The sequence below is a fragment of the Lagopus muta genome, chromosome 5, assembly GCF_023343835.1.
Source record: "Lagopus muta isolate bLagMut1 chromosome 5, bLagMut1 primary, whole genome shotgun sequence".
Lineage (NCBI taxonomy): Eukaryota > Metazoa > Chordata > Aves > Galliformes > Phasianidae > Lagopus > Lagopus muta.
Window position 1 is genome coordinate 17,694,237 of NC_064437.1, and position 9,102 is coordinate 17,703,338.

The window sequence follows — 9,102 nt, forward strand, 5'->3', positions numbered from 1 at the left end:
ATTGCTTCCTTTACTTCTCAGATCTCCTTTTTGCCAAGTCCATCATAAACTCTAAATCTGTCCTCCAACAACACCAAAGAAAATCCTTCTTTAGTTTTTAAACCAAATTTTTCTTTAAAAAGAAAATCTTACCACTTTTTTGTTGCAGTTAGTGTACATTCATAGGCAAGTAAAAGAATCATACTGTGGTAACCATGGATAGAAAAAAAAGCATTTATCTAGATCTAACCTTCAAATAGCCATCTATAAACAACTAAAACCAATAGAGTTGCACTTGGAAGGGCCTTTTCATCTTTCTGCATTGTATGTGAGAACTAATGAGCAGTGTGCCACACCCAGGTGCAGCCACTTCTGTCAAATCAATGTAGGGCTTGATACTGTAATCACCTGGTACAGAGTAATGAGAGCTAGTCAATAGCTGTGTCCAGTACAAGTAAAATACTCCTGAAGGTATTGTCGGTGGTGGGTTTTATTTGTTTGTTTGTTTGTTTGCTTGTTTTATAAGAAGGGGTAAGAAACCCCTTAATATTACACTAATACTGCTGAGTAATTGGTGAGAAAATGAAGTCTTGATACTTCAGTTGAAAATGTAGTCTATATACCTGTTCACCTCTTTGTACTTCTATAGAAGTATGCCACAGAAATTGTTCTGTATTATATTTCTGTAGCTCTAGGATAAGAAAAAGTTACATGTGATAACACATACCAATATATATTAAAAAACCATGCCATATATTTTTAGATGATTTCTATTACATATATTTTAATATAAATAAAAATATGTTCCTTGATGATTGGCAGTATCCACAGCATTTAGCAAAATGTAGATGTTCTGCTTCAGCATATCCCAGGTAAAGCAATTAGGCAAGCTGGAATACACTGTGATTATCCAACATGGTACTTAGAATTCTGCTCTCATAAATGTGACAAGACCCTTAGTGATTTCAAGCAGTAGGGGAAGGGGAGCAGAGGGAAGAGAGCTGGAAGCTGCTTTCATCGTGACAACTGACAGCTCTTCGTTCTAATTTCACTCAAATTGCCATAGAGATGAATATTTTCTTTCAAAATCACATTTTTGTAAGAGATTACATTTTCCTCTAAAAGCAGAACTGCTCCATTCAAAGATATGCCCATTTGTTGTTGTCAGATTCCGCCTACCCGGGCTGAGAGCCTACTGTAGCTGTGCAGATCTGTGACCTGCACTTCACTCCCTCCAGGCACTATAAATAATTTCCATGGAAACAGCGCTGAAGAAGATATCTGCAAGCCGAGAGGATATCTACAGCCTTTCTGTTAGATTTATGTCTTTTCTTTTTCTTCTGTTTTCTCAGTAACATCAACATTAAACAATTATTTTATAATGCACTTAACACACAATTAAAGTTATTGGAGAAAGGGAAGATAAAAAAATTTGAAGGAGATTCCAACCACATGACATACATGCATTTATCTACAGATTATCTTCATACTCAGCACTCCCATTCCCCCTAAGGAAAGAGTACATTGCATCTACGTTGCACTTTTTCACCCGAGAAAAAATTTTCCCTCAGCCATCAGGGCCCTTAGTTGGAGCTAATTGTATGTATATTTAATGAAGCATCTAAATTCATGCCTTAATGAGGCTGAGAAGAAAAGCAGATATGTGTGGAATCAATTCTGAAGAGCTCTGAAATCAGTCCATATCAGAGCCCCAGGGAAGACCCGGCCACTGTGGCTGCACTGCAGGCAAGCCAAGTAAGCGACGCAGGACTGGCCTCAATCTGCCACACACAGACAAACAGCAGCCTTCGTAGCCATTACTTTCAGCACATCACAGCTAATGCTTAAAGAGTGGACATTACTTAGTAAAGATTATATGGAACTCTATCACACCGTTTCCTCACAACTCCCTAGTTAGCAAGAGTCTATGAATACTGGAGCTGTGCTGTTCTGCATCCTTCTACTTATACCTAGCCAAGAAGGACCATGGCTTTGGACCCTCTCTGCAAACTCCAAGCTGGTGAACAGCCCACTGAAGCTGCAGATGACTAGCCCCAAATTCTAAGAGTCTCCTTACCCCGAGATCCATCTATACACACAGGAAGAAAGAGAGACTGCAATTTTCCTCCTCTGCTGGGCTTGTCAGCTCTGCCTGTAGCTCAGCAGACAGGGAAGTGAATCAAGGCTCCAGCTCAAACTCAACAAAAGCACCTCAGGAAAAGTAACTGTAACCACTTTGTCATGTTTGTGTTGGTATTGGTTGCCTCAGCATAATAACAGTTGTTACTGTTAATGAAATGTAACAATACATTCTATACTCAATTATCTGCCTTGAAGGATTTTTTTTGGAGTTCCTTCTTCCCTCCTAATTTATCCTCACATATGCTTTGAGAGCTGACGTAATGGTTTGCTTTTTTTCATGAAAATACAGCAGAGATTGCACACAATCTTCTACATTTTTGTCAGTATCTCAATCTTTTTTTATGATCCAAAATATAACTTCCATGCTAGAAAGAATTCAGATAGTTCAGAATAGAATCAAAATTGGCATTACAAATAATGACTTGGGCATCCTTAAGCCACTGTTCAAAACAAATACAACTTCCTTGAGACAGGACTGCTTCTAATAAATAAGCCATTATCTGCACTCATATGTCAAGGCTTCTGCATGTAATACAACTTCTAGAAAAACATTTGAGAAGCGAAGACTGTCTTGGATTTGTTTTTATCAGAAGAAGTTCAGAAAAATACCTCACGGAAGCTAATTCTTCATAAAAGATCTTTATACTTACAACAGTCCCCATAGCTACGGAAATTCAGATTGCTGTTCACCTGACATGTCTGACAGCTTTTTGGCTTCAACAATCAGCAGAGTATCAAGATCAGAAAATGATTTCTTGTTCTCAAATGAAGATACCCTGAAAGGGGCCATTTTTTGTAGCCTGTTCATAGATCCTAACTCTGCCAGAATTCGCACAGTAACTACTCCAGATACCAGCGAAGTATTCAACATTATGTATAATGCTTCTCTGTGCCTTATCACTCTGAGTACTGTGCAATAATTATCCATCTTCCTTCACAGATTTATTAAGAAGTTTATTTAATTAATGTTTCTAGCACTCTTGAGATTCTCAGATGAAGATGTGTATGTAGGGCTTTGAGGAAACTTTGAATTAACTGTCATAATTACAAAGAAATCAAGGACAATTTTTTTTATAGTTTCACTCAGTTGTTCCTCTGTTAACTACTTTTTTCCTACAGCTGACCATTTACTGCCAACTAATATGGAAGTCCATATTATGCCTTGCTTCTGGAAAAAATAATAATAATAATAACAAACACAAACTGCATCCATAAGGCATTAATTGTATCTAAGGAACACTGCTCAGTCAGACCGTGTTTTCACAGCCACCCCTGTGCAATGAGACAGACTCAGGGCTGCACCTCCTTCATGCCTGGAAGCAGCCACGGCAGAGCACCAGAAGATGCATGCAGTGTAACGGCTCCTTCACTCCTGACACCAACATCACACCTTCTTGGTGTCACTGGGAACAATTCAGAGCAGCGTGTGTTAAATCCTCCCAAATCTTCCCATCATTGTTCTTAGGTAAATTAACTTTCAACCCTTCATTTTTCCTGTCAATTATTTTTAATTAATAACAAAGTAATCTTTTTTTAAATATATATATATGTCATGTCCTTTATATAAAGGATAGACATTAAAAATAAAAAATAAAAATCAAGAATACGTGGATTATGAAACAAACAGAAAAAGCATTTGAACTGCACTGCATTGTAAATCCAATTCAGAGCTAAAGACCATGACATTGAATTTGTGAGAGTTTACAGACTGCTAGGGAAAAAAAAGTAACATTTTTAACATTCTGAATACTTCATGTTATATAATAAGCTTAAACAGGTTAATAATCTGCAATTAACTTACGAACAAGATTTATTTTATTTTATTTTGAGGTCCAAAAGGATAAGATGCACATTTGATCACTGAAACTCACACCTTCAAGAAATGTATGTGTTTATGCCGAAGGTGTGCATGCTTTCAGTACTCTTTTCATTTTTATTTACCGCTGAATCTGAGGTCAGTCCTGATCTCTGCTGTATCCAGGTAACCCAACAGATGTACATCACTAACCTGACTTTCATCCAGCTACATAATTTCAAGTCTGGGCACTTATTACTTAAGCATGTCTTAGCCATGTTAATATATTTTCTTGCCACACAACAAAACTCTATTTTCCTAGTAGGTAGATAATTATAAGTTCACGTACTACTTGTTCCAGCTCATCACCTGATGAGGAAACACAGAGCAATTATGAGTACCATGGCCTTCCCTGCCTTTGAGCACCCCAAGCAGCACCGCAGTGAGCCGCTACCACCCCAGTCCAGCCCTTGGAAAGCCCTGGGGAGAACAGCAAGGAATAAGGCACTGACAGGACAGAACAGAACAGCCTCTGCAGCTGCTTTGGCAATTTTCAGTTGCCTGCCAAATGTTTTTAGCTGAAAATGTCCTGAATTTGAGTTACAGCCAACTCTTACACTCCTCCACACAAGGAAACTTTCTGAATTGTTCTACTGAGGAAAAAAAAATAAAAAGCTGAAGTACTGTTTCTGGCTTGCACTTTGTATAAATATTTAACTTCTGGAAGTCAGTGCATACTAATATGCCCAAGGAAATTTTCCCCTTTAGCACTTTTTTTCACTTTTGCCTTATCTAGACCTCCATCTTTTCCTTGCTCACTCATTCCTCTGGAAATAAAAGTACCCAGAGATTCCCCTGCTGCACCCTCATTATCCCAGTCAGTTGCTGGAATAGCAGAGAATTCCGAAAGAATGACATCTCCCCTGTTAAGGACAAATACTGCTTTTCTTATGAAGCTTTTAACATCAGTAGCCAGTGGGGAAAGCCTAAAATACAAAACAAACACAGCTACAAGCAAAAGTGAAGGGAAATAAGAAGAATCTCAGTAAATGTTTTAATCTCATTTGGAGGGCTGACTAATGCTTTTTGAATGAATAGGGCCAGGAATAATGGTCAAATATTTCCTTTTCCGTCTATTTACAGAACTAGACAATTTTCAGCTCACTAAATCTAAGCGTCAGTTATCTTCCTTTTTACTACCAGGCTACAACTGTTTGAAACAAGTTACTATTTTTCTACATTTCAATGCAAGAGTTTCCCGAAGAAGTTTCAGCACAGTAGTACAAAAGTTGTTTCAACCACTTGACATCAGAAACTTCTTAATATATAATTATAGATAATTTATACACTATCACAGAATCACAGACCATCTTCCTCCGCCTTGCTTTGCTGATACATGCAGAAATGCATCCCTTAAGCTTGGGAAAACCTTTGGCAAAGCTAAGCACACAATTTACAGTTACTTCTTCATTGCCAAAGTGAAGAGGTAGGATGGCTTCTCATTCTTGTACAACTCTATGATGAATGAAAGGCCACTTATTCTCACCACTGGGACCTGGTAACTTTGGCAGCATACAGGTAATATGGCTGCAAGCAATAATATACAGCCATCCACAGATAGCAGCTACTGGTTTCACATCTCACACATAGATTTGGAGTGGCCTGGGAACTACTTAATATAATTCTGCTCTTGGGTGATTCACCTCCTCTTACATATACTACATTCTGTAGTGCAATTACTGAAAAGACTTTCACAATCTTCTTGCTCAGAGCTGAGCACTCAGATCATCTGGGATTAGGCCATAATTAATTATGAACAGCATTTCTTCCAAGCACATCCACTTCTGCATGAACAAACCTAATTTTTGCTCTTCACAACTACCTGTATTATGGTTGGGCTAAACAGTCTTCAGCCAGTGGTTCATTCCATTGTTGCACAGTGGGTCACAACAATATGTCAGAAAGTAGGCTGCTGTCTGCATTATTTCTAGACACGAGTAATGCTTAAGATGTCAGAGTTCTCCTGTAATTGGGCATGGCATAAGCCTTAGGCTCCTGTGACTGTGTTTTTACAAAGGACAATATAGTGCTGTAGCCTTGCATTGAAGTGGATAATCCCTAAACTGTGCTCAGGAAAAATAAGAGCTAAGATGCTACAGAAGGGATTTAAAGTAACAGCCAGCTTTTTGCAATATGGAAAAAAAATTCAGATTTATGATACAGGTTTATATAACATTAAAATGCTTATGCTCATGAGGAGAGAGTATCTTAGAAGCAGTAATACATATACATTCACTGAAGCAGAAGCCAAGCATTGCTTACAGAACAAAACAAAACAAAAAACAGGGCTTACTTCTTTCACTCAGCTAGCCATACTGCCGCAGGGACTGTGGCTTTGCAGAAACCGAAGGGAACAATTGCTAAAAGCAGGGCTATTGCTCTTTTACCCCTTAATAATGCCTTAATTTTTGTCTCGTCCTGCCCCCTGGTGGGAACACAGGCCAGGAGCTTGTTGGTTTCACAAAGGCACATTTCTACAACGCTGCCCTATAATATGCGGCATTCCTTAAAGAGATACGTTCACCTCTTCCACACATTCAGCCTATTTAGACTTTTTTTTTTTTTTTTCTTCATACGCAGAGTCAGGTCTTTCACCCCATTCAATCTCAAAACACTGCTGTATACTCAAGATCTCCTTCAGACAGCAAGTTCACTCCCCCGTGCAGCAAACAGCCACTTTCATCTTCCCAGAACTTTGGGTGCTGCAGACCCCCATGGCTGCGAGCAGAACATTTTGCTCTTGTCCATGCTACAGCTGCACTGGAGGTGGGGAAAACCATCCAGTCCTATTTGGTTCACAGGTGTTTTACATTGAAAACACTAGCACTGAAACGTGTGAACACACCTGGACCTTGAGGCAACAGTGCTTGCTTCATCACGGGGTCACAAAAAAAAAAAAAAAAAGGTATTCTTAGGTGGCCTATTAGGGTGGCCTGGTTCTCAGCTGGTACGGAGCAGCATAATTGGCACTACCTTCAACTTAACTGCTTTGCACTCACCATGAATCTTTCTGTGTATAACAGCTTTGGGCAAAGGGAGATTAGACACCTTATTGCAGTTACATAACAATTTGCCTATCCTGTGAATCTGCAATTTGCAGTCAGACGGGCCTCCCCTGCACAGGCACACCCACATGGGTGTGAAAACACCGCAGGCTGCACGGTGCAGTTACATCACATCTCTGATGGAAAACATGGCAAGGAGGGGCAGCCTGCAGATGAAGATGATCTACCAGCTGCAAACTAAAACCAGAATATTTAGAGAACAATTTCTTATGGTTGTATGCTACCACAGGACAACTTTTCTCTATTTATCCACCTAACCCAGACTAATTTGTGCTCAGGCGTTTAGGGATCACCTATCTTTATGAGCCCCGTGCACTGAGGTACACAGGATTGCCTTTACAGGGCTGTTTGATGGCTTATTTTAATAACTCCTGAACCACACAATTAAAACCTGATGAGATCTGAGTTTGGCTCTGTTAAATTGCCAAGGGTACAAGTAGTTGCTGTAACATCCAATTTAAAAACAAAAACAAACAAAACCTGGGGAGAGCTCTCTCACTGTTTTCCTTGTAACACAGTGTAACACAGGAGGACACTGAGTCACCTCCAGTCCCTGTAATGGATTTAGTCCCTAAAGCACACGTATTTGTACTCCACATAGCTCAGAATAGGCCCTGATTCTGCCATCCAGATCTGTGTCAAACAAGATGCACTCAGGGGAATAATAAATTTTATTTTTAATAGTGAAATAAATTAATAGGGAGCTCTGCAAAGAAAAGAACATCTCCTATTTCTTGTTGTACTTCAGACCGTAAAGCATTAGCATGCCTGAAATGACACACCTGCCCGCAACCAGCCTTCCTAACACGTGCAAGGAAGATGTGGGAAGCCACACACCACCCACTCACCTATTGCCCGGCCACAGCCATCTTCTTCTGAGCCACAAAATGGAGGCCCAGCCTTAGTGCTACGTGCTGCAGGCCCTGCTCCGGCACCAGCTCTGCCCTCCTGCTCCGACCTTGCTGCTTCCCACTCTTCTTTCCTCACCTGCGCGGCGCTCGGCACCTGCACTGCCGCTGCCCGGCTGCATTCTGCCGGCAGGGGGCGCTGTGGCACCAGGCGGGACCGGCTGCGGCTGCACAGCGGTCTCTAGAACAGCGCAGAACCTTCTGGAACGGACTAGAACGTTCTGGAACCAGGCACCGCTGTAGCCGGCATCTCAGCGCTCACCCCGGTCCAAAAACTGGTATTCAAGATAAAACTCGGGACAACGGGCACTGTTATGGATCCAAGGAAATGCACTGCACTACTGTAAGAATGGCCATAGTTCGCTATTCCTCCATGACCAAAAGTAAATTTTTCTTATGATTGATACGTAATGTCCACAAAGAGTCAGTAAATCCTCTACTATTATATTTAGAAGCCCACAGAACTTCAAAACCAACAGGCACTCACTTTTGACTTGACGGATTCAAGCCATGGATCAGCCATCTCTCCCTTTCCTAGTAATTCCCTGCAGTCTTTAAGTAGTGACCTACAAACACCGGAGCACCACAGACCCGCAGTACACTCACATGAGCTGCCTTTGTTCCTGCAGAAGGATTGCAGATCAGAATATTCCTATCAGAGCCGCACAGACACAGCCCAGGTTCCCAGCACTTGGCAATAGAGAAAGAGGTGTTTCTGCCTGGGCAGGATGGCAGATGTGGAAGGCTGTGCTTTGCAAGTCAGGTAATGTTCTATCAGAGCTGAGCTGACAAGAAGCCCAGTTTCCTTTTCCTACCTTCCCTGTGGGTTCCACAATTACTGTATATTGCTTCTTACCTGTGTAGAAAGTCTCTTCTGCTGCTGCTGTTTGGTAAATTCGTGATTTCGTTTGTCTTTAGATTTTCACAACTTATTTTGCTTGAAAATCTAGATTTTCACTACAGTAATGAGGTAACTTCTGTACCTGCTTTCAGTTATAAAAACAAACAAACCTACATCTGTATTTAGGAAATAACTTATAAAAATGCATCTAGTTCTGGTGTTGGTTTTTTTTTTTTTAGGAAATATGTTATAAACATGAGTTATATCATTATTCTTTCATCACTGTGACTTCTACAAGGAAAAAGATTGTTA

At 40.4% G+C, this 9,102-nt stretch overlaps 1 protein-coding gene across 1 annotated transcript in view; it reads right to left on the minus strand.

The window, feature by feature from the left end:
* The window catches only part of PLPPR5 (phospholipid phosphatase related 5), a 164,404-nt gene extending 156,459 nt beyond the window's left edge, over positions 1-7,945 (minus strand). Inside the window, exon 1 of the mRNA XM_048943905.1 lies at positions 7,890-7,945. The gene's annotated coding sequence lies outside the window, so the exon portion shown is untranslated. The remainder of the gene's footprint in view (positions 1-7,889) is intronic.
* Between the last annotated feature and the right edge of the window lie 1,157 nt (positions 7,946-9,102).